We start from the raw sequence: 26,512 nt of genomic DNA on the forward strand, positions 1-26,512 counted from the left end.
CGTAGAAAAGGGTTTCATGAAATTTTTGTCTAGGCAGATGTCAGAAAAGATGGTTGAGATGGGCAAGGAGGGGTTTTTTTGCTCAGTAAAGAGATACTTTGCAAGAAGGTACAATTTCTGGAATAAATGCCATCAAGTAACCTATTTTCTTAATCTTAGCGATGTGGGGCCTTTGGTTTATCTAGCCAGGGGCAGGGCCTTGCTGAGAAGGGAATCTTGTGCTGTTTGGGAATCATGAGAGGGTGAGCATAAACCATGTCCATCTGCTCAAAAAATCCAGAGGATTGGTTTTAGTTATGGCTCAGCTTGTTCTTGGAAAATGAGGTGCTTCCCACCATTACTGCCACTGAAAATCTGATCTGGGAAAATAAGTGCAGATGCAGAAGATAAATCTGTGTACTTTGGGATGCCCACTCTGCTGTTGGAATACTGAAAAAAATAGGGTAAATATATATAGTTTTCCTGGAAAATAAAGCGAATATAGAAGGGAAATGAACAAAAAAGGTGTTAAATGCAGGGTCCTGTTTTTAAAGTCCTTCTAGTGTAAGTGTAGCCAAGGCGCTGGAGGTGAAAGAGCTGCTGGCTTCAGTTATGTGACAATAATAAATAGTAGAAGTAGTGGCAAAGCTGAAGGAAGGGGCTTGGGCGAGGGAACTCTCACTGTGTAAGTCAGTTTGTGTAATTCCCACAGCTCTCCTTATCTCCCTGTGCCTTGGTTGGCATATCAGCCAGACAAAGAGCTTAACGCAACTTGGCATAGTGACTGGGGAAATTGTTTAAAATTTCCAGCAACTGGAACAATTAAGTAAGCTTTCGAATGAGGGAGAATAGTTGTCCCCTTAGGATTCCTATCACAGAAGGATAACATTTCCAGGCTTTGTCCAGCAAGAGATGTCACTTCATTTACAGAGATCTTCACAATGTTGAGGTATATTGGATATTGGTTATTATATGTGAAAGACTATCGGGAATCATCTCGGCTGGGCTAATTGTTCCTGGGTTCAGGGCTGATGGAATTTTAATTTCCGTGGTGGTGGTGAAGTTTCCCAGAATTATGAAAGATGATGAAAGAGCCACGGTTCTTAGAAGTAATAGTAATGTCCCAGATTCAGGGAATTTATTAAGACTTCAGTGAAATGCATCCCTGAACAAGAGAGCTTCCTGAAGTGGGAGTTGCTGCTGTCAGCTGCCCCTTTTGGGATGGAGATGGGATGGGAAACTAGCATCTTTACAAGAGACTCTCGCAAGGGCTTGATTCCCTAACAGTCGTGTTGACATCGCATTCTTCAATGTTTGTTTTTATAGCTTGCAAAAAAAGAAGTGTTGCCCTATTTTCTGTCACTGCTGATCTTTACATTCTTTCTAGGGTGGTTCTCTTCCCTTCCGCTTTATTGAAACTGTGCTGAGGCTGTGTCATGCCTTCACAACCCGCTCCCTTTGGATGGGGGGAAAAATGGGAAGGGGTGGGGGGAGAAGTAACAGAATGACTCTGTGGTACTGTATAAATAGTTGCTTTATTATCATAAAAAAAAATGCACTCTAAAGATTTTTAGGATCAAAACATACCAAAGAAAATGTAAAACAAAATTAAAATGAAGTCAGTATTCACATTGTCAGCAGTTATTTTGTCACTGCAAAGCATCTCCTCAAAGGAATATTGTGCAGCACAGCAGCAACCGAATGAAGCAAGCAGCTCCGGCGTTTACTTAAAAGGGAAGTGCAGGGACATCTTCAAACCGCAGTAATGGATCCCTGGGGTTTCTCTAAAGTCTGATAGTGGCACTGACATTTCCTGTGAAGTTGGAGGCTGGCAGGTTGTTAAAACTTCCTGGTTTTTAACTGCATCAAGTGTTGCTGTAGTTTGTTGAACGTATAAAATCACTTCTCCACCTCCTTCTTTTTTAAAAAAATTCCAGATATCAATAAAGAACTTGAGAGAAGAAAACACTATAATTATAGCCAAAAAGCTGGCACAATGCCTGCTGTATAAACCCGTTATTTTGGTAGCATAGAATTTGGTACTGGAATAATTCTCTGGGTGGAAACTTGGCAAACATGATCTCAGCCTGTGAGCTAATCTTTTCTTTTTCCTCCTGTAATAACATTTTTTTCTTCTCTACAGATTTAGCCATTTTAAAATTGTGCATCCTATTACCGAGATTGTGTATGCACAAATGACCTATGTTATGGGTCTCTGGGGTGATGTGAATGTAGACAAGAGATCTGCATGTTAGATTAAAACCCCTTTGCTGGAAAATTGGTACCCTGTAGATTCAAATACAATTAGCCTTGATCTGAACTGCTGCCACGATGGGAACTGGCTATAGCTAAGGGTGGTATGGGAGGACTGGGGTCCAGGAGACCCTGGGCAGTGATGGGGAGTGGTTTTGGTTTGACTCCTCGCTATTTCAGTCTCGATAGCCTTGCAGCTATTCGTGTACTAGAGCTCACTGGTCTTGAAGTAGATGCCTGAATACTTGCATAGATTTGAGGATCTGGGTCCTTTGTGAAATGGAGATTTTTCTATCTCTGTAGCGTTGTAAGAGGCTTCATGTGCCATGCACAAATACCAGGCTTTATTATTAGCCCTCATTTTTAAAAGAGCTGAGACACCAGAACACCTCTGAAACTGTAAAGAGCTCAGATAACACAGGGCTCTAGTAACGATTTTTTCATTTTGACCTACATCTTCAATTTTTAAGAACAGTATGTTTGCCTCCACTTGCAGGTTCTGGGATCTGCAGATGCTATGAGAAACGAGTGAGGCTTGCATTGAAATTCATGTCAGCCTGCCATAAACATCTTTCTAAATGAATATAAGATCAAATCTATTACTGCCATTGTCGCTCCATCCAGAGTGCCTTGCTGCTCTGGTAGGAGAGAGACTGTCCGATGTGTTGTGACTGCCTCGGTGGGAGCCCAGGGGGCAAAACTGGCCCAGTGGTGCTTCAAAACTGCGGTGTAATTAGTTCCACTTCCCTGCAGCAGAAAGGGGGGGACTGCAGCCGCCTTTGAAATCTTCTTACCAGAAAGTGGGATGTGCAGTTTGCTGATGTGCTAATTTTCAGCGAAATCAGTCCCTCGATGAGGGATTTTGTTTGGGGTCTTGGGTGGAAAAAAAAAAAAAGTGCTGTTGGAGTTGAAGTGGGCTGAGACCAGAGATGCTCTGTAGCTGCTTGGGCTTGCTTTGGGTGGTCAGCAAGCCTGCCTGTAGCTTTTAACCTTTTCACCTGGAGACACAAATATTTTTCCTCCAGCCTGTGCATGGGATTGGCTTTGGGTTTTTTGCCCCTGCTCCCAAGGTAGTGCTGAGTACAATTTGCAGCAGCGTGCAAGAAGCAGGGTGCCTTGGTGGGTAGGTGTGAGCAGCATTGGTGCTGGCGATCAACCCCCTATTTATTGCCTTATTCTGTATTAAAGCTAAGTGTGATTCAAGATAAGAACCTAACATTGAAGGCAGCTGTCTGTTCACAAGATGTGTGTAAAAAGATGATGATTTTTAGCTAGTATTAATTACTATGGTATTACTGGAGGAAATGAACCTTTGGTGCTTTGCATCAGCCAGAGATTGTCCCTCCGAGGTCGTCACTCTTGAACCTTGCTGACTGCTAAAGGCAATGCTTCCTGTGCTTGGGTTGAAGTCAGTGGATAAGCCATATAGTTGATTTTTGAGGCAGAAACAGCACTTTAAATAATTTACCTGTTTGAGTTGTTCTCGGCAGTTCTGGCTGACAAGGGAGAAAAGACTTTGCAAATGAAAGGACAATACTAAAGATCATGGTGACGCAGGAGTTACAAGCCAGATCCAAAGCACCACCGAGCCTACAGAAAAGCTAGCGTTCCTTTGGGGGGATTTTGGATCGGGCTGACTCCTGTCTCCGAGACAATGTGGCTGCAATCGCATGCTGCTCTTCACTTTAAAGATGCTGAAGTGATGGTAGCTAGCGCACAAGCAGGTGCTCACCTGAGCAAGTATGTGTTTTAGTATTTTTGGGGGTTTATTTTTTTTTTTTGCAAGTGCTCTGAGCTGCCTGGACAAGGCTGGTTAGGGACCCTCAGCTGCATAGCTGCATTTGTACAGCTTGGTGCTGAAGCTGATGTGCTGGCCTGATAGATCCTCTGCTGCAGCTCTCAGCAGGGTTCTTTGGCTCCAGCCCAGGACCATGCTAAGGTGGGCAGAGAGCTGTTGGAGTAGAGTAGGGACCCATCCAGCCAGCCTGGCACGGGTCCTGAATGGCTCTGCCCTTTCTTTTAGTGGTGTGTGTTGTGGATGGGTGTCTGAGGGTGCAGGATTTTACCCTGTGATGCTTCTCTGTCTGGAGGAAGAAACTGGGCAAGTTTGGAAGAGGTTGTCTCATGTGGGGGGGTAGAAGATCTAAAATGATGGCGCAACTGTTCAGCAAGCGTGGTGCTGTTCTGCCCCAACACTGGAAACCTAACAGTTACTGGTTTGGTACAAACATGCAGGGCTTGGGAATGACAGCTTGTGAGGGGTTTGGTTGTTGAGAGCAGGTTCTGGAGAAATAACCCATACCCTCTCCATCACACTCCAGCTGTGACCACCAACTGAGTCCTGAGCTCAGCCTGGCCCCAAGGGAGCAGCCAGCAAAAGGCATTTAAAAACATGAGGCTGATCAGCTTCCCTGGTGGCACCTGGATGGAGTGCCCTCTGCAAGCCTTCATGAATCATGTTAATCATGAAGTGTGTTCCCTGAGGACCTCATGCTCAAAAAAAAAAAAAAAAAAAAAAATCATGAGAGAGCCCAAGGGGAAGGGAACCCAGTGTGCTGCTTTCTCTTGCCTTTTCCAGAGTTTGTTTTTAACCTTTGGAGAATTCCTGTTCACGCTGCAAAATTTCTTGGGAACAGAGAAAAGAGCATCATGGAAACAAAACCAGATTATTCACTTCCCTTTGCTAACCCAAGCCTGTCTTCTGGGAGGGGAAGGTGTTTTGGTGCCGTCTTGGTCTCTGGGAAGTGGATTTACATCTTTCATCTCTGCTACCCCTGTGGAGAAGAAGGAAAAAAAAAAACAAAACCACCAACCTTCAAATATTTTATCTTGTTCTGCAGGACCCTAGCAGATCTCTCCCTGGGGACCATAAATTCTTTCCTGACTGTCACCGCTGCTCCCGAACTCTGGTGCGGCACATTGGGAGAGTGAGCTTTGTTCCTCCACAGCGCAGAGGACATGCCACAAATAATTTAAAGGACCATTTTTCTTTTTATATGATGTTAAATATTCTTTACTTAAAAAAAAAAAAATCCACACCACTTGGCATAAAGTAATATATCCAGAAGAAGGGCAGATGCTGTTTAATAAAAGACACAGCGCTTGCCTCTGCTCTGCGTCTAACCTCCTGAATCTTCTCCCTGGCAGCGGCAGAGAGCCAGCCTGCTCACACCTCTGCTGCGAGGCGATGAGGCAGGCCAAGAACAAGCTCAGTGCTGGGCCAAAACTCTTTAAGGACATTGTTTGTACCTGCAATTCGACTGCAGGAAAAAGGAAATTATGATTTCACCGAAGCTGGCTGGAATGATGATTTTTTTTGCCCAACCTATTCGGGCATCTTCCAGTCTTCAGTATAAATCATGTATTCAAATCTCAGGGTGAAGTTGGTGCTGCAGGAGGCTGGGCTGCAGCCCTTCGAAGGATGTGTCCTCTGGGGCTTGCTCCAGTTTCTATTGGGAGGGTACGATTGAGCTTGGAGAGGGGGTTTTAATAGTAGTGGAGAGCTGGTGGCTGGGGGGAATGTCCTCTTGCTTTTAAAGTAAAGAGATTTGACCAAGAAAGCAGTGAAAGAGCAAACATATAGAACTCCTCTGCTGGTATATTGTGTTGGGTGTCTTTTCAATGGAGAAGCATGTAATAAACTGTCCGCATATAGCGATTACAGCGGTGAAAAGCAGAAGGTGTAAAGGGAAAAATCTGAGTTGACTCACTTTCTCACCTCCAGTTTGGGAGGAATGGTGGGATTTTGTCCCCCGCTCTATTTCCTCCCTTTGCTTTCCCTTCTACAGAAACAAAATTGGAAAAAATAATATGTAGGGAAATGGCAACCAGAAAAATGTTATGGGAAGGAAAGGACTGAGTCAGAAATGGAGTAACACCAATGCAACTGTGTTTCAAAGACCCTAAAAATATTGTCGTGAGTCAAGCAACTGAAACTTAAGGATACCTTAGACTTGGAGAAAAGCAGGTTATTTTCCAGTCCCTCACACTGCCATACCCCAAACAAGCCCGCTTGAAAACCTATTCCTCTAACCTTTCTGTTTCCTTAATGGAAAGTTTGCCACCTGCTTATCTCATTCCTTCTTTGAGCCTGTGAAAGGCACCTTCGCTTGTTTCTAAAACTTTCTTCCAGTACCAAGGTATATATATGTTTTATTGTGTGAGTAGAGATTGTTGGAAACAGCACTCGACTGGACAGACGTTGTGATTTCTAGGTTAAATAGGAAATATTTTCTTACAAATTTAACTACTGTATCAACTCTTTTCATGTTTGGGGTTTTTTCCCTTTAATATATTCTGATTTTCTTACTCTTTTTTGTGTTTTCCCCTAACACCTTGTTTATAATTTCCAGGCAATTCAGTTTGGGTATCTGAACTCGTGCATTTGTGGTGCAGGACTGGGTGAAGGTGACTTGCGGATTCCAGGTTTTGTTTGACAACTTCTTATTCCTTGTAACAGTTTCATTTCAAACAGCCAGGAAGCCAATTTTAGAGCAACACAGACAGAATTTCATAGGTAGCATGAATTCAGTCAATGCAAAACCATCTATGCCTCTGTAATGTCAACACTGAAGCATGCCCATAAATTTAACTATGACTATTCCAAAGAGGTGCTGCTGGTGTTAGCAGGGCTAGGGCCTCAAAATTGTCAAACTGCTGCTTTTTCTCCTCCCCCCACCCCCCACTTCCATATGAATTTTCATGAATGACATAGTATGTGTTTGTGTGTTTTTATACTTATGTCGTAGTGTGTTTGATCTGGGTATATTAGGCTTCTGCCCTGCGTAGTTCCCATCTATACCATGTTAATTATATTGCTCTGGTGACATAATAAACACTGAGCGAGTTGTGAATAGGTTATTTACGACGCCACCTGAACTCTAAGTAATTATAGCTGTGTAATTTAGCTTCCCCCTATTTCATTTTATATATAATGCAATATTTCAAAATATTCCAGTGCACATCTATCTTTAGCTCAGTGTTTGAATGAATAAATTGTGATTCTCTTTCAAAGGTAATATATCAGCAATGCCCTTAAGGGAGGGCGCTGTGGCTCTGTCAAGAACAATCCATAAACTAATTCACACATAAATGGAGACAATGGATACTTAGAACGAACGCACACCTTCATTCACAGAAAATAATACTGTACTTACCTGTCTTGGTGTATTTAAGTCTAATGTTCTACTGTCAAAGCACTAAAGGAAGGTATACAATATGTCTCAGCCTAATGGTTTTTAATACAGGACTTTTCCTGTAATTTAAGCTGTTGGGACAAAATTAGTATTGGGCAACAAATATCTTGCAGTAAATGGAATGAAAGTATTAATGTTTACAGCTGGAGAAGTAAAATTGCTTCCATCAGAGTGTTGTTTGAGGCTGATTGTGGGTATTTGTTTATGGGCTGCAAAGGTTCAACCTCAATACCTGCTGCAGCAGCCTGGTACTTGGGGAAACTATAGCTTTGCATTATTTAGCAGTTATTCGAGAAGGCAGAGTTAGCGGTGCTGGAGTGCGGGAAGCCCCGACAAACGTGGTGTGAGCAGGGATGCTGGCTCTGGGCACATCCCGGGGGGGGGTTAGCAGTGCTGGGCCATTGCCACCAGTACTGTGAGGGTGCTGGTCCCTCTTCCACTGCTCCTGGCTCCGACCGGTCGCCACATGCTGGAGTCTCAGCTCTGTTCCTTGCTCTGGCACTCAACAGCCATTGACTTTTGGACCAATGGCCCCACCTCCCTTTGCCTCAGTTTCCTCAGCTGTAGATCCTGTAAAATAACACTTGCTTTTTAAATGGATGAGGCTACATTATCCAGTATTCGAACTAGGGCAGGTTGCCTCTCAGGAAGGTGCTGAACAAGAAGTTACAGACTTAAATGATGCTTTCATACTGAATTAGGAGTCAGAAAATCAGCCCCAAATGTTTGCATTTTTGTTTTGCGAAGTGCTTTGAGATCCTCACATCAAAGGCAATATAAATGCAGTGTATTATCTTGTTATATCCTTGAAAACCATCCAGTATGATTTTGCCCTCTTTTTGTTGCCTTGGAGCCTTGTGGGCTCATTCTTCTAGTTCCTTAACACAAAGCCATGGTTAATGACAGTGGCCTTGAATGGGTGAGTAATGCTGCTGGCCTCCATTCTGCAAGAGTCATCACACCCAGGGCTCCTGCAATACCAAAGATGTGCACACATTTATGTCAATTAAAAGGTACTTAAGAGAGTCAGAATCTTCTTTTTTTTTTTTAATTAAAAATGTCAGGATTCAAACTTTACATGGGATTTGTGATGGCTCCAATTCCCAGTTGGTGTGCGTGAGGCGGCACCCAGGAGATTCGAGGTTTCCATGACATCATACGGTAACTGTGAGCCTATCAGTTAATTAAATACTATATCCATGTATTCTAGTTAATTGATGCTTCCTTTACATGGTTTATTGTGCTGCAAACTGGTATTGCTTCTGTCTCACTGAGCAAACACAGAGAGGGAGAGAGAGAAAGAGACGGTGGGATGCTCCAGCTCGCGGCTGGTGCAGAGGGAGCTGTTGGCATGCTGCGCTGTGCCTAGGGGCATCCTCAAGGAGACCCCAGAGTCACCTACACACCAGGGGTTCGAGGTGGCTCTGTGGGTCAGACGGAGATCTTTTTATGAATGAGCTGAACCAAGCCTTGGGAACGAATCACAGGCACAAGCAAGCAGTGCCTTTTTCCAAGTCCAGCTTTGTCTCGGGCTTGTGTGGTCCTGTTTACGCAGATGAGGGTATGCAGAGGAGAGTGCTCTGTTATATTTATGCAATGCACAAATGTGGCATCACCTCTATGATAACTGTCCTGCAGGAATGTGACTCTGCCCAAGCCAGGCTCTGGGCTGTAGCTGGACCTCCTGCACGCTGGCCTTAACAGAGGGGAAAAATGTCATCTTTGTATTTTTAGCAAATAAAAATATTTGAAGTCAGGAAATCCAGCTTGACTGGGAGTTGGTAACATAATGTGATCTGGCAGTGGGGTCTGACCACTGACCTCCAGCAGCACGCCTCAGCCTCCTGCAGCTTTCCCAAAGGGTGTTAAATCCCTCAAGTAAAAGCAAGCCCAGGTTGGCTGCTGTGGTCAGGCCACCTGCAGAAAAGGGCAGGGCATGTCACCAAGTTTGCTTAGAGACATGAGCATGGTGTTAAAAGATGGGCCCAGAGTGAGCATGACCTTGTCCACTGACAACACAACTGTGTTAGAGTGGAAAGATGATAAAAATTCATAGTCCTGACAAAAAAGCTACCTGATATCGGCCACTTTCCCCTGCCCTGGTCAGCTCCTGGTGGCAAAAGTCCAGGGCTGCCTTATCCTGCTTGTGTGTATCGGGGCACACTCATCTGCCTGTTTTCCTCAAGCTTAAGATTCAGCTACTGCTGCAAGGAGGAAGGAGAATAGTTTTGTTTAAAGGATTTCAATCCAGAATGTAATTTCAGCAGCTTTTTACTAGGAGTTTATTTGACTTGTAGTCTAGGACTTTGACAGATTTTCTGGTCTCCTGTTCTGACCTTATGCTGTACTGGGGTGACTTGTGTGCCTGTGTGTGGGAAGGAAAAGGGGATTTGTTCAATGCTGAAGAAGGACTGAGAGCACTTAATTCACAGAAGATGAAACAAACCCCAATTTTAGCTCAGACTCCAGATGTGAAACTCTAAGGCACATCTGTATGCTGCTGTGCATTGCTGTGTCCATGCTGATACTGGAGATCCTAAAATGTGCAACATTGTCAAGTTGGCAGCAGGAGCATTTCTTCACTTAAACTCCCAAGGAAAAGCTATTCCAGAGGTTTCAAATGAGAATGTTTAAAGAACAGTGTCATACCCATATGCAAACCAAACACTGGCTACCTTCTCTCCCTCCTTCTTTGTCCTCTTCCTTTCTCTCACCTCTTCTTTCTCACCAAATGTATAATTTCTCCTCTTCTAAAACAAGCGGAGATACTGCAAGTGTGATGAGAAACATTTCTAAGGATGACCTTGTAAGGTTTCCATATTTACACTCTTGACAACTTCCAGGCTGAGTTTTTTCAAGCTTACAGTTCTTGTCCACTAGCAGTTCCATACTTCTAGTGAGTGGAAGAAACACCATGAGAGCTGCCTTCCCCAAAAAGTTTGCTTGTTGGTGCTGGCCTGGCTGCCTTCCAAAAGGCAAAGTGGCCCCAGCCCTGTGAACAGACACTACAGATGATGAAGCCAGTTCAGGTTGGGGGGGGGGAAATACAACAAATTTACGTACCATTTCAGTCATACCCCTCCAAATTATCACCTCTCTGATCCTACCACCATGCTAAGTGCTGCAATGGTGGTGCAGTTTGGAAAATGGTGCTGTCTTCTATTAAACGCAGGTATTTTTTTCTGTAATTCTCTTTAGTGTTGCCTTTAGAGGCCTCTCTATGTGGCTCCTTTCACTTCTAATTACTGCACTAGGAGATTACAGTGTGGTGCTGGCGATGGAGAGAGAGAGGAAGGGGGAGGAATGGGATGGTGGAGAGGGAAAGATTTCTGCGGTAATTTGCATTTAAAGCTGGCACTCAGCATTATATCTCCCTGTTCACCCATTGTCTATAAACATTTTAGCTCTTCCTTCTGCCTCATCAGAATGAATTAAGCATTTTCATTGCACCACCAGCCTAATTAGAGTCATTTACTATGTTGACACAAAGGGTTTTTTTATGAGCATCTCAGCTTTAATACACTACAGCAACATTGGAAACCTCCGATCAAAAGGTAAATGTTTGGGGGTCAGAGATATTTTTCAACATTCTCCCAAGAATACAAACAAGTTCCTGGAGAGGTGACGCGCGTGCTTGCAGCTCTGCTGGGGCCACGGCAAGTTTGCACCAGTGCACTCGCATGCTGCTTCTGTATCCCAGTTGCACTTGTTGAAAGGGGTTGGCTCGGTGCAGGGGTGGCTTTGTGTTCTGCAAGCGCCGAGCAGCACAAAGCATTTGTTGGGCGAGTGGGTGAAGTAAAAGGTTAAGATACTTGGCACGAGTGGAGGGGGCACAGAGATGGGCTACTCTGATTCGAAATGTCTGTGCAAGTTGAGCGCATTTGACTTATGGTGCGTCTCAGGGCTTCCTTGCACCTGGGGTCTCCACATGGGCAACCTGCACGCTGAGGTCTGGAGGTTTTAGATGGGTCTCGGTGCATTGTAGGCTGCAATACCAAATGAGACGATGCACAGCCTCTTGCATCCACCCTCAGGACGAGAGCAGGACATGAAGTCTTCTGTTTTTTGGGCATCTACGTGCACACCAGGAACTAAAAGGAAGATTGTGTCCTTACTTAAAGCCGGAGGCACTGCTTTTGACTCTCCCTAGCCTGATTTTCAAACGTGTTTGTATTAGCGCAGGAAAGTTGCATCACTCGCAACCCAACCCAAGAGAGTAAGAATTGGTTTCAAGTTGATTTCAAAGAGTTCTTCTTTCTGTCCTTTCTCAGTACGCATTTTCCCAGTGTCACTTCTCTCATGCAGTAAAACTTTTTTGGTTTTGCCTGATTTAAGGGATTTGGAAACCCCTACTCAAGATCTCCTGGAGTTGGAGATTTTTCAGTTGTGTCTGAGGAAAGTACTCTTGTCACCATCTCTAGGCAGGCTGCTCTTAGTACCTGACTGCATGCATGCAGAAGTTGTACAGATTTGTAAAATAAAACTGGCTCGGCTGTACGGTATATCAGCATCTTGGAGCGTAGTCATCAATCACAAGAACAGAGATGTGCAAGGGCATGACACATGCAGGACAACCAAGAAAATCCTTCTATACTTGCATTTTCACTAGTCTCCAACTTGTCAGCAACATGTTTGATGGCTGTCCAGCAGACCTCTGGAGTCAAAGCTAACCTCAGGTCTGCTCTTCTGTGAAGTTTCCATTCACTCTGTACTGGAGAAATACCATCCACCACACAATCATAGATCCAGTTGACTATAAAATTTATTGCCGAGAATCCTGTAGAGTGCAGATACCAGTAAAATGTTGTGGGACACTGACTATTTATTTCAAATTAGAAGTGAAGACCTTGGTTGTCAGACGCAACATAGACTTTGTGCTCCTGCAACGGTGCAAAAGGTCTGAAACAACCAAAATGGGATTTGCAAAGTATCAGGATTGCTGAAGAGGTATGGTGAGGGTTTGTCTGGTCTAGTACCCCCTGTCCAGCAGTGGAGCGGCCTCCTGACAAATACAGCAATTCTTTTTCTGTGTCTCTGTTTATTGACATTGCTTTACTATTCTGTCATCAGGTTTAGTGAGACCTTTTAGAAATAAGTAATAACTATTAAGTGTTTTTTGTTTGGGTTTGTTGGGTTTTTTTTGGAAGGGATGGTTCTCAAATAACTTTTTATTGGCTGCAGACTGTCCTCGTGCTGTTTGTGACCTTTTCCACATTACTTGAGCAAGATGAGCCCCAAGATGCTTGGGACAATCTACTGTCAAATTCACCCACTGTGAAAGCTCTTTCTTCCTGTCTTTGGCTTCCCATGTTGCAACCAGTTACAAATCCAGAAGGAGATGTTCCTTCTTATGCTGCGATAGTTCAGTTTCTTTAAGAGATTTTGGAGAGGGAAGTGGTCAGAAGCTTTTCAGAGATGCAAGTGTTGTCACAATAAGTGTCACCTTTGTCTTGGATGAATTAGTCACACCTCAAAAATCTACCATAGATCTTAGGAATTTGTGTAAGTATACATAATTGCAAGTATTTTTTGCTAGCTATGTGAGTCATATTTACCAGTCTGTGGTTCGTGGGTTCAGCTTTGGAGCCCTTTTAAAAATTGCTGTGATAGTTCATGCCTTGATCATGGCTGATTTCTTCTTGGATTCCTTCTATAAAGATGTACTTGCCCAAGGCAAGGAGGCCATCCTGTTGGTAAAGAAGCCTGGATATGCACAGAAATCTTTGCTGTAGGCTTGATCCTCAAAGTTTTGAACAGGAAATGTCCCTGGGTGATCTGGCTGTTCTGGTTTCTTGCAGTCATCAGTGCCACTATTGTAAGGAAATCTGAACAGCCGTCTTACCAGAAATTTTGCAGATTCAGAGAGTTGTTTGTTGCCTTTGGAATAAAGAAATGGTTTGTAAAGCCATATTTGAAAACTGTGCAACAAAACGTTTGTTGGAAATTTCATAATGAAGATTAATTTTTTTTTTTAAAAAGGCAAATTTCATAGAATCACAGAATGGCTGAGGTTGGAAGGCACCTCTGGAGGTCATCTGGTCCAACCCCCCCTGCTCAAGCAGGGCCATCTAGAGCCAGTTGTCCAAGACTGTCCAGACATTTTTTTTTAATATTTCCAAGGATGGAGACTCCACAACCTCTATGGGCAGCCTGTGCCAGGGCTCAGTCACCCTCACGGTGAAAAAGTGTTTCCTTATTTTCAGACATAAGGACCTTCCTGTGTTTCAGTTTGTGTCCATTGCTTCTTGCCCTGTCACTGGGCACCACTGAAAAGAGCCTGGCTCTGTCCTCTCTGCACCGTCCCTTCAGGTATTTATATCCATTAACAAGATCCCCCTTCTCCAGATTAAACAGTCCCAGCTCTCAGCCTTTCCTTGTATGTGAGATGCTCTGGTCCTGTCATCATCCCTGTGGCCCTTCCTTGACCTCTCTCCAGTGTGTTTGTGTCTCTTTTGTACTGGGGACCCTCATCTGCAGGTGCTGAAGTCATGTTCCAAGCAGGGGAACAACTTTAATAGCTGAGGTTTCTCCAGTAATTGTTGTCACAACCACGATCCACACCAGGAGATTTCTGGATAACATCTTAGAGCAGTTCCTTGCTCTGTGGTGCGCAGGTTTGTCTCTGAAAGCTGCGAGTCTTGCCATGTAATACAGGCATTGTGCTGCAACAATCCGTGCTATCAGCTACCCTGTGTTTTATTTTGTCTAAATACAATGTGTAGCAGATGTGAATTTAGAGTGGGGATGAGAACTTAGCTTTCTGGACTTTTAAGGAGCTTTGGGGGTTTTCCCCCTATTTAAAACTATTCTTAAATGCAGTGTTTGCTTGGTCTGCAGGAATGACATCTGTTTCTTATTGATTTTAATGCTTTCTGTATGCGGCAGTGTTCATTTTCCTAGCGGTAGGTGCTTTTATCCTTTGGAAAGAGAAGCAGAATGTTTAATCTTCAAGGATCCTCATGCCACTAGATCCTACGTATGCTCTGCATCTCCCCATTCTATGCAGGGACTCGATGGTGCTGCCATGGCCACTGCTCCACGGGGTCAGTGCTATCCTCGTCCCCATGCACTGTGCAGCATGGCACGAAGCAAGGGGCACCCGCAAAGCAGACCTATAAGTTAAGAGAGGGTGAATTTATATGTCTTTATCCCCTTTTTGTGAGAGCTGTTGTTATCTTACACACTGCATAAAACCCATTTCTCCCCCTCCTCGAGTGCTGTGGTGGAGCTCTCGGCGTGTTCCCATGCATGCATGTATGTGTACATGTGTAGGCACACATCAGCTGGCCGCAAGCTTGTTCTCTTCTGGGAAATTAAATACTTATTTCCATAATCCTGCTAGGCCTATATAAAGCCTGATGCTTCCTCTGAACTCCCTAAACCAGTCGCTTCGCTTAGACGTGTTTGTGTCTTGTGCTTCCCAAGTTAGGCCCAAATTTCAGCCAGAGCAAATGGTTCCTACAACACAGAAGAGCAGCAGGATGGTCTGGAGGAAAAGCCAGATCTTATAAATATATCCCTGGGATCACCAAAGCCTCAGGCATCTCTAGCTACATCTGCATCTAGTAATTATTCTACAGACTACCAGGAACAGTCAAGTGTTGCTTCAATTTACGCGTTTTCCGTCCTCTCTGCATTTGTTTCTTAGTCAGAGACTAATGGGTAGAGCACTGGACTGGAACCCAGGAGACCTAATTTATTTCAGGCTATGCTACTAGCCTGCTGGGGAGCTCTGACCAAGCCTCTTCCTTGCCTTTGCTGTTTCTTCCCCTCCATAAAGCGGAGATAGCAATAGAGAACTTGTTTGTAAAGTTTCTGATAAAATAGCACCAAGATTATTAATAATGTAGTCCATTGCTATGAAAAATTGATTTTAGGCGCCAAATTACTAGAGGAGCTAGTTAGTTACCACATTATTTAAGTGCTAGTAGTAGGGGGAGAAATTGCTTTTTCTTATCTTTTTTTTTTTTTTTGAACCAGACTGCGAACTGCTTTGAATGTCCACGGACCTGAAACTCGGTGCCGGAGCTAACGTGGCCGATAACAGAGCCTGGAGGAAGGGGAAGATGGAGGGAGCAAGGATGGGGGCTGAAGAGGAGGGGAAGGTGTTAGAGGGGGAATATTGGATGGGAAAATAGAGCAGAGTGGGCAGATTGGAGAGCGACAGATTGTGAAAGCGGGGGAGAGAGAGAGGGGAGAAGAGATCCTATTAGAAATACCATGTGTGTGCATGCATAGAGGGGTATGCATGCAGGGAGGAAGGGACGTGGTGTCTACTGTAATATTATTCAAGCAATCACATGTACTGTGTATTAGATAACTCTTCTGGTTGGTTAACATTGCGAGGTCTGTAAACGTGTTTTGCTTTAATCCCAGACACATCATGTTTTTAATCTCAAACGCATCAGGCTTTTCCTGAAGGGTTTGGGGGATTTGTTTTTTTCAAAAGCAGATAGATGCAAAAGTTCAAGATCTCTGCAGCTTTGGGGTGCTCCCGCTGTTGGCGATTTGGAGGGGGTTGATCAGCCATCGGCTCCCTAGAAGTGAATGATGAGGAATTTATTCTGCCTGGGAAAATGGCTACTGTCTTGACACAACGTGCACGGCATGACTTGGGGGTGGGGGGGGGAGTTCGGTGGGAAATAGCCTCCTGGAAAATATGGCATTTTGAAAGCGGATTAGAAAGCCGCGAGTCCTTCTCCTAAATTGTTGAAAAATCGAACTTAAAGGGTCTGAATTAAACAGGTGAAACACAAGAAATGTCAAAATAGGGCTCAAAACTCCATATTGACACCATCAGCCTTAATTTACCCCAGAGTGCAGGAATAAAAATTCATAGAGACATGATGAAAGGCTGAGAGTATCAGACAGGAACCCAGAGACTTAACCCTGAATTTACTGTTCCTGCAATGGGTTTGCAGTCAGAATATTCTCCATTGTGCAGATGTAGATTCTGGGCTTGTATTTTTGTGATTGATTGTTTGTTTAGTAGTTTATAGAATTTGCCATATACCTTAGAACTAGGGTAGATGCTGTTTACTGTCATTTATCTGCGTGTGTGTGTATGCATGCGCACACATGCACGTCTTTGAGCGTTTTTTAATCTCGGTATCATTCACAATATAAGCACAATAATTGTGTAGTTCTTACTCTCATGTAGGTTTTGAGCTAAAATGCTTTTTGCAGCTCAGGGATGCAAATTTTACCCAGAATAACATTATTTAAAAAAAAAAAGAAATCTTCCTCCAAGTAGAAAAGAGAATTTGATTCATGTGGAAGGGAGATGAAGAGAATTGGCAAATTGTGGGCAGGTGCTGGGCAAGCTTCCTCCACATGAATTTGTTAATGCATCTTAACCCTGACCTGCAACACCCTGTCTGGCTAATGCTGTGGCCTCTCATGACCAGGAATTGCAGACTGCTGAGTTGCATGGCACTGGGGTGGGGTTTTGTCTTTTTTTTTTTTTTAATTTTTTTCCCCTGTACTTTAGGTTGCTGACTATGTTCCATTTGTGACCCAGTTAAAATTTGAATCCAATTCTCTAAATTTTTTTGTAAGACAGGAATTATTCTACTTTGTGTGCGTACACCTATGTTTGCATATTGCCCCCTGTGAAGAGATTTCCACTGCACGTAGATGAAAATATATTATTTTGAAAAAGACCCCCCAATATATATTTCTTCTCATCGAATGTGGCAGCTTAACATGTTGCCCTTCCTTTTCTTTTGTTGCTCTTTTAATTTGTAAATAGGTAATTATTTGTTGTGGTTTTTCTTCAGATTTGGGTAAATGAAATGTGTTACCCGCAGAGCTCAGTGTTGCTATGCAGATTTCTGATTTTGATGGCAGAAACGTAAAGCCCTGAAAAGAAGGGCGGCATCTCTGCAATCCGGGAAGGCGCACACCAAATCGTTCTTGTGATTTCATCCTTCCAGCAGCGTTACCCAGCACGGGGCGAAACCCGAACGACTTGTAGAGTCCAAACAGGTGCTGAATGTTTGGTTGCAAATGAAAAGATTAAAAGTTGGGATAATGGTGTTAATAGAGGGATGATGTACGTACAGTGAGTTTGCAGAGAAATTGCTTGTAGTGCTCCCAGAATACAACTTGCATAGGAAAGCATTGTAATTCCCCGTTTTCCACGATTAAATGGCATGCTGGAAAAGCAGCTATCTCTTTTTTTATAACTATATACATATAAACCTACATAAATATGGGCATCATCCAGCAAAATAATAGAGAAACCTGCGTGTTCGTGGAGTTTATATAATGGAAATTGATTATTTTTCAGTTTGCAGTTAAAAATAATGCAGACTTTCCCCACTCAGTTATGCTCTGTCTCACTTCATTCCTCTTCCACTACTTTTTCCCCTTTTTTTGCTTGCAAGAAGCTGAATTGCACGTACAGTGTTGGAAGTCAGTGTTGTCCCTACCCCACTGTAGACTCTGCCTTTTTCTGCACCTTTTTACTTCAGTTGCTGACAAAGACACGAGCCCAAATGCTGGGTGATTACGTTCAGGTTTTCCACTCTACCCATCAGATATATTACTTACAACTATTAATAACTCCCCTCCAGGAGAGTCATAACTATCATGTAAATGCATCTTTCTCTGACACAGTTCTGTATACATAATACAAGAACCTGGGAGAGTTTTCTAAACAAGCCAGAGAACATGAGGAAAACGAATGTATTTTCCCAGGTTAGGTTGTAAGGGCTGAATTCACAAATGTGGACTTTTTTTGGCCAACAATTTTTCATTTATTTTTAATTTAATCACATGTTTTAGTTTGCAGGCACATTCTGAAAAATGATCTTTATAAAATATGCAGTCCTCTTCGCAGTCTTATTACATCACTACTGCACTGGGAGAAAGACATCTCTCTAAATTGAAAACCATTTTTAATGAATTGTTGTTTTATTTTAGGATCCCTTTAGGTTTCCTAGAACATTTGGTCTGAGTTGTCCGTCTGAAGGAATCCTGATCTAACAAATCAGAATAAAAAAATATATTCCATAGCCCTTGACCTGGCTCACAGCAACTCCCTGTGTTATAAAACAAAGGGCTGTGGTGATGGGGGAGAATCCCACTGTGAAGTAGAAAATCAGCATTATTGCTTAGCTGTGGATTTGGAATTAAATCGCACGTGAGATTTAAAAACTTGATGGAAATCTGTGACCTTCTGGCTTACCTACAACTGTAGTGGAAGACAGTGACCCTAGAAGAACATGATTTACTGGTGAAATAAAGTGAGCGGTAAAATCTGAGTAGGATGGGTTATTGTCAGTAAAAAGCATAAAGGCAAGAAAAAAAAATATCTAAACCCTAATTGCCAGCGTAAGGAAATATAGAGGAGGAAAGAGGGAGATGAAGGGGAAAACAAGAGCATCCCCAGTGGCAAAATGGTTAAAAGAGATGACTAAAATCCAGCAAAAAATCAAGCAGTCAAGTAGTTAATTGACTTTGCTTTAATCAGCCCAATGAATATTCATTAGTGTGCTGGTCCTAATCATGGGGGCCATGTTGTCCGCATTTAGCAAGCGCACGCTCAGCATCATGCATGCCTCAACAGCTTCCCTTCCTCTCCGCACTGACATTAAATTTAGAGGCTTTGCGCCTTCCCAGCTCGCAGGGAGCGGGGATTGGCCCAGCTGCTCGGCTCCAAGATGCCATAGCAACCCCTGGCTCGTTGCCTTGGCAACATTTTTTTTTAATTTTTTTTTTTGTAAGGGCCTGAGCCAGTAATCCATAGGCTTAACGTAGAAAATATGCCTTTGTGGGGCATGTGTATATAGATATATAGATGTAAGGGAGAGATTGAATGGGCGGAAGGCGTGTGTGTCTTCTATTGTGCGGCTTTAACGACGGGAGTGGGTTGCGGGATCTCCTCTGCGTTGTCTCGAGCTGTGTTTTGGGTTATGGGCTTTACATCTTTTTTTTTTTTTTTTTTTAAGTGCAAAATGCACCAGCTCTCTGGCTACGCAGTTCATTTCCAGACCCATCCAAAGGGAGGAGGAATATTTCTCTTCACCATAATCCCCCCCCTCCCCACCCCAGAAAGAAGCAGCGACTGCTTTAAGAGACATAGGACCCTATTATTCACATCGAGTTGAAGTTCCTCCTCCTGAAGGAGGTGGATCTGGAAATGAGCTGCCCCATAAATCAATGGAGAAGTGCAGGCATGAAACTGGAGTCACGCAGCGGTGAGTGCGTCTGCTCCTCACGTTCGCCCCTGCTTTTCCCTTCTTGCGAGTGGGGGGAGGCTCCTGCCGGAGATTGGTTCAGCCAACGCAACTCCAATCCTGCCCCAGTCTGTTAATATTCCAGATGTTGCTGGGGAAAAGATGATGTCCTGATCCCGGTGTTTTAGGAGTAGCCTGTGTTTCTGCTTTCCTGGAAGCAAAACGTGAAAAAGCAGCAAAGTCCCCAGCTGTGTTGGAGCCAGCATTCCTAGCTTTAAAAATAGAATTTAAAAGAAAAAAAACCCTAATATATTCAGAACGCCTGCAAGGAATTTTGGAGCTGGGAAATCCAAATGGTTAATGTTGTCTTGTAAATAAAGCTCATTCCTTAAAAAAACCAAAAAAAGTCCTGGCCCAGTGAGGCATCATCTCCAATGGAACAAAACAGCTGCAGGGGAAAATGCGCAAAAACAACCCGTCCTCTTTGGACTCAGGCTGTGAGTGTGCGAGGTGTCTTGTAAAACACTCAGTGTAAAGATGAAAGCTGCACAGGAATCCAGAAATAGTACTGCAGAAGATTAAGCAATAGGTGCTTTCAAAAAAGCATTAGTAATTTCCTAATATTCCCTTCTATTGTGGTTTTTTTTTTTTTTATAGCTCTTAAGATAGAGCAGAAGTGGCTACAAGTGAAAAACTAATTCAGAAGCTGTGAGAGGAATTGGGTTTGGTCTCTACAAGAGTTTTTTTTTTAATGTTTCTATTATCATTATCTTAAATTATTCAAAAGTGTCATTTTGCACTCATGGTGCAGGCACATGGTTTAATAAAAGCACATGAAGAAGGATCCTCCTTATTTCAAAAAAGAAAAAGGGGGAGCCCTGTCCTCACTCCTGCCATCTGTAATGGGAAAGGTCCTGCTGGTTCAGCATTGTGCCTGGAGGGGAACACGGCATGGCAGAGGGGACTGATTTTTTTTGGCCCATCAGGAAAATGTTTTGTAATCATGCTAAAAATTCAGGGATATTCAGGGCTGGTTTCCAGAGCAGTTGTAGGGCAGCATAGGAAAGAGTAAACTTTATTTTCCCCTGGTTCCCATGTACTGAATGGCACCAAAACCCCATTAGAGGTCTGCGCAGCATATGGAGGGTTTTGGGCTCGGGATGGCATATTGTGTGTTGGCTAATGGTCCAAAGACTCGTTCTGGCCAATGTGGGTGGGAAATGGTTTCTCAACATCTGCACGTAAGAAGATCAAGTTAATCAGCCTCCGATTCCCCGTCAAACAGAACTACTGTGGTTTTCAACATTTCTAAGTGTGAAAGGAAGAAATCTGCCACCCATGACCAAATGTCAAAATTGAAGGCTGGTGGCTTGATCTCTGAGGTCTTCAGCAGCTCCCATCTGGCTCGGGCAGCCCTGCTGCCATCCTGAGCACAGATCGCTGAGGGTCATTTCTGGCACGAAGAAATGGAGACTGGGGTGGGGAGAGGGGTTTAGGATACCTTTTAGGTGTTTGTGGGTTTTTTTGTTTTATTTTGTTTTTTAATAAAATGAAATCCACCAGTAATTATAGCTGCAAGAGGGAACAGAGGAATTGTGAAATGCATGAACTGAGAAAGGATGCTTTAAATCAGCTCTATCGGAGTCACTGGTAAAAGATCATTTTATCCCAAGAAGCATCGAGGCAGAAGGACTCATAGGATCTGAGAGTGGCAGAGCACTGATGTGAGACAAAGAGCTCCTGGGGAGGGAGCGAGGAAGAAAAAGTAGGTTAAAAAAATATTTACAGTGAATTTCCAGGAGAAATTTTTAATCTTGATAAATCTGTCTTTCTAGAAAAGTTATTTTGGGAAACCTCTCAAATGTATTTAAGAAGCCCAGACCAAAGTACTCTAGAGAAAATCATTTATGTAGCCCTACTGAGTAGTATTCATTTAAAAAACAAACAAACAAAAAAAACCCAAAACCCCACCATAATGGCAATAATTTTTTTTTTGTAATCATATTTTGTTGATTCAAGTCCCTGAATGGAGTTTCTCTGCTTCCATCAGGTTAAACTTGGAGAGCTGTAGGTGGTCCATTGAAAAGACATGATCAATTAATTTTATATGGGGAATGTACAATCAAACACTGAGCATCAGGACACTGTCCCATGGGCTTGGTATCTCCTCTTGGTGCTTTCCTTTGGTTTGAACATAATTTGTGCTGGTGTAAATGACTATAGGATGCATGGAGGTGAAGGACAGGACCCTTCAGCTTGGAAATGGGCACGGAGGAGAAATACAAGGCAAGGAGCACCCGCTCACAAGGGAAAGCAGCACGGGCTGCTCGGAGGATTCACCTCTGCTCCTTCACTCTGCGCTCAGAAATGGTCGAGTAGTTTGCCATAGTGTTGGTGGAACTGGGGGAGAGTGCCTTGATTCGTATGAGTGATCGTCCTGGAAGTTGTGCTGATGGTACCTGGAAATTCATCTTTTGTTAACCTTGTGTCGTTGTTATCGTCCAGTCGGGGAGCAGAAAAATATACTGAGTTTGGTGATAAATTTCCCAGGTGAATATGATGAGATGTCCCAGAGCAGTTCTGGAACTCAGTTTCAACTGTAGCAAACGGTGAGGAAGGAAGGGGCTGGAAGGAGATGAACAATACTTCAAGTGACTAGAGATCAGAGCGCTAACATCCAACAAAAATGAGGCTATACCTATGATAAATATTTTTTTGTAAGTTTAATCTGATCATCTGTAATACTAAGCAAAAATCTAAATAAACCATAAGACAAATAGAGCCTTTTAAAAATGGTATGCTGATGTAATTGATTCTTCTGGTTTGTTCTTACAATATTTTTTCTTTTTTTTTTTTTTTTTTTTTCTAGCTACAAAAAGCCCAGTGAAGCAATCCCTGCTGAGGGAAAAGAAACCCCCAAGCCCAACCAGCCAAAATCCAAGGTAAGCATCGATTAATATTTTTCTTCATTCTTAAGTTGTCAGTAACTCACGTTTCTTTAAATGGATTCTAACCTTGGAGTACAGCAGTGTTGTATCTGCTGTACCACAGAGCCAGTGTCTGCACGGAAACATGCTTTTTTTTATTAGTGTTGCAAAACCAGGGAAATATTCCTCCCCAGGTACGCCCGTTAAAGGTAAGCACACCACGCAGGGTGCAGATTTGATACGACTACTCCTTCCACACAAAGGCTGCTTAGAAAAGCGCGAAGCATCGCCGCTGGTACCATTTCACGCCTGGTGCCTTCAATAAAGCTGAAGGCAGAGCAGGCAGGGAGCTGGAGGTCAAGGGGCAGGCTCGGCTCGATGCATCCCACAGCCTCCCTCCAAATATTACCTGCCTAACCTGCGATGCTTTCGCAGTGAGGTGGTGTGCAAACCAATCCCCCTCTGCGATTAAAGATGGAAAAATCCCTTCTTTTATGCAATTGTTTCTTTTCTCGTCTCAGTTTTTGTCATTGGCTGACAGGGTGGGAAGAGAGAAGGAAAGGATGGGGAGGGAGGTACCAGGGAGAGGAAAACTACCACCAGATCAGGTAATTGAAGTGAGAAGGAAGGAAAGGGAAGGGAGAAGGAGAAAAGAGATGCTAATTCCTGAAGCTGCCCCCTGCAAACAAGAGTTCAGGCTCCTTTACAGGTGTTTAAGCTTGGAGAGACTGTGTCAGGATCATAAAGCCCAAGCAGGTTTCTCTTCCAAGGAGGGCTCATCCCCGACTTGATTCAGCAACATCAAGCAACGTGCTTCTGAAAACACAACCCAGCCACGGTGGCTGGTGCAAGGCTGCTGCACCGTTGGATGTTTTATCCTAAACTCCCGGGGGCATCAGCCAGATGGGCAGTTGTTACCGTGCCTCCCAAGCGATGCTGATATCGATTACAAACAGAGTTCAGGCTGGGAATAAGGAATAGGTTAGTCTGTGCCCAGCTGCCTTCCCTCAGCCATGGAGTGCTCCAAGCAGGGAGGCAAAACCAAAGGTGTTACCTTCCTCCTGCGAACCATGGCAGTGCTGCAGAGATCTTGTGTTTGGTGGTTTCCTGCTGAAATTGGAAGGAGGCCCAGTGCTTGTCTTAGATTTGCTGATTTAGGAAGTTCTCTAGAGGTTGGGATTTCAGAGAAGCTTGGGGTTTGGCTTGGAAGGGTTGGCTTTCTCAATGAGAACCCAGCTACTACACAGCTCGCTGCAAAGTCTTGAATCAGGAAGAATACGTTTCATTAAATTGTTCTGCAGAACAATGATTTTGGAAAACAAAACGGCAGCAACCAGAAAGAAAACCCCAACAAACAAAATAATATTTATTTCTGCCATGGCAGCTCTGTGAACTGAAAATGGGATGTTTTGTTTTGCTGGGCTTGAACACAGAATGTGATTGTATCCAGTTGCAGACAAAAAAATACGTCTGGGCCTTGGAAGGGGGAAGAGGAGGGTGGGAAGATCTATGTCTGCAGAATCACTGATGCAGGAAGATGCAAGTGCTGTGTTGTGTCTAGTTGCATCATGTGTGAATCCATCAGCGACTTAAAGAAACAGCAAACTTGGTGCAACCTCTTACCGTGGTTTTTCTATCTGCTCCCTAATCTGCTGGTGATGAAGGTTCAGCTTTGCTATCTCCTACCCTCGAGAAGTCCTTTGTGGCAGCTCCTGGTGATTTTTTCTTAGCTGAAAAAATACCCAAGAATGTCTGCAAACTTTTGTGAAAAAACCTTTGTCAAATTGTTACAGTGGCATGCTGCACTGTCCTTATCTCAGCAAAAAGTAACGCTAGATTTGTTACTGAGTTTCTTAGAGTGCCTTTTAGGTTTTTTTGTATCCTGACTTTAACACTCCAGTAAAATGATAATTATGGGTGGAAAGGCAAGTGTTTCAACATGTAGTTTGGACCTTTGGGTGGAGGTGTGGGACTTGAGACCATAACGTGCTGATTGTGAGGTCAAAGCTACTCTGTGAAACTGCTGATTGAGTTTAGTCTTAGGAAGAATTGTCCTCCTAAACTTTCGTGCATGGTTTAGCGTTTACCCTAAACCAAATCCTTCTCTCTTACATTGCTCATTGAATCCCAGGAGACCTGTCTGCCTCCACAAGGAATCTGTCAGCCTGCTACCAACAAGCTCATATCCACGCCTTTACCTGCTCAGGGACTGACCATTTTCATTTTTAGCCTCGTTTTTTCTCAGGAAAGCAGTTCTGTGCCATCCCAAGCAGTGTGTAGGCATCTCTGTCTATCAGTTTCCATAATATTTTTCAAGCCTGTCAGCTAATTTCTATTAGTTTAGACAGAGGTGGAAGTCTCAATGATATTTAATTCCTATGAGTTTTCCAGCATGGGCAGTGGGGGAGAAGGGAGACTTCCCCATCGCTTCTCCCCTCCGAAGGGTAGGGAGCTGCATAATTTATACCTCTATTAGACATCAGAGACCCCACCTTGGTTGTCTACCTCAGCAGTAGATATTTTGAAAAATCAAGCAGAAACACCACTAGTTTGTTTATTTGCTATTTGCTCGCTTACCCATTGAAGGATTTGGTTTTTGAAATGAGCCGTGGAGTGGTGACCACCAACCAACACGACGTTTCTGCGGAGCTTTGGCTCTGTTGTGTGCTGGGCAGGTCTCAGCATGGGGGGGTTGGTGAGTGGGTGGTAGGAGCTGGGTCAGAAAGCTGGGTGCTTCTCTTTCTGCCTGTCCCAGGACGTCCTTTCCCAGACAATACAAAATCTTCATTTGTAATGATTACAAAAACCTTTTTTAATTGACATCTGAAATGCAGCCTTAATTACTGTGGGTGGTTTCAGTATTTGTCGTGTTGGTACCGCGTTGATTTTGGTCATTGTACAGGAACACCTATGATTTCACTGACCTGTAATGAGAGCAAGGATAGTTCTTGACACAGCAGAACCCTCCAAAATGTTTTGCAATGACAACTGGGGCCGTCCTGCCTTTGGTCTGTAGTAATTACAGGAATAGTATGTAGATGTGAGAGGATGACATTGCTCTGATGTTAGGCAAGCTTTGCGCTGCTGAAACTTTACACTAACGCCTGCATGGAGAATGACTTGGGTAAGACAAGAAAGAAGCTGAAAAACTGTTCGCTGCTACCACAGAGGTCCTATGGTGGTTACACGTCCACTCCATTGTGCTATCATTTGTGCACACGAGTATATTACTATAGAAGGACTGTTGTATTAGCAAAGGCTATCCTCAATGGTGGTAATTTGGTTTTGTCATGGTAATACAATGCCGATACACTGCAGACACAAAAGTAAGTTCTGCATGGCTTGGCAAAGAGATTTTCACATAGCTGCTGGGTGAGTCCATTGGTTTCTCAATGTTCCTAAACAGGAATGGGTCAATGGTAATTTTTAGGAAGGCAGATGCCCCTTGCTGAGCTTGTCTGACTATAAAGTGCTGCACAAGACATGCAACGTACATAGCATCCTCAGCTCCTCTGTGTAACTTGCAGACTGTTAAAACTGCACAGCAGGAATGAGGACTCTTTTAATCCACTGAATTTGCTGTTTAGCATGACCTGAATAATCCGGTAGGGCTAACGTGATCTTCAGCACTAGCACTCAACTGCCTGTTGTCCTCTTTGAAGCTGCAGGATATCAAAAATATCTGACTGGTTTGGACTGAAGAAAGTTGCTTGGATAGTGTCTGTGTGTAATTTGTTTTTCAGTGGCATTGTTCCAGGCTCTGCTATTCTCGATGCCAGTAAGTCTCTGTTTCTGTGTGAACTTTTGGATAGGATCTCTCATGATCATGCTACTTCTTCTGTTGACCACAGCTGCCTGTTCATCATTACTTCCTTTATGTTTTCTCTTTGGTGGGAAATGAAAAGCAGAGGAGGTCAGAGCCAATGTAGGAAAGTTAAAAATGTGTCAGTAACTGCCTAGCAGGAGGTAGACTCCT

At 43.5% G+C, this 26,512-nt stretch overlaps 1 protein-coding gene across 2 annotated transcripts in view; it reads left to right on the forward strand.

The window, feature by feature from the left end:
• LOC128141115 (uncharacterized) overlaps window positions 1-26,512 on the forward strand; it is a 210,509-nt gene that overhangs the window by 29,900 nt on the left and 154,097 nt on the right. For both annotated transcript variants that reach the window (XM_052785669.1, XM_052785679.1), the window contains exon 2: window positions 22,479-22,551. The gene's annotated coding sequence lies outside the window, so the exon portion shown is untranslated. The remainder of the gene's footprint in view (window positions 1-22,478; window positions 22,552-26,512) is intronic.

Source organism: Harpia harpyja, chromosome 1 (genome assembly GCF_026419915.1).
Source record: "Harpia harpyja isolate bHarHar1 chromosome 1, bHarHar1 primary haplotype, whole genome shotgun sequence".
In the NCBI taxonomy this organism is placed as follows: domain Eukaryota; kingdom Metazoa; phylum Chordata; class Aves; order Accipitriformes; family Accipitridae; genus Harpia; species Harpia harpyja.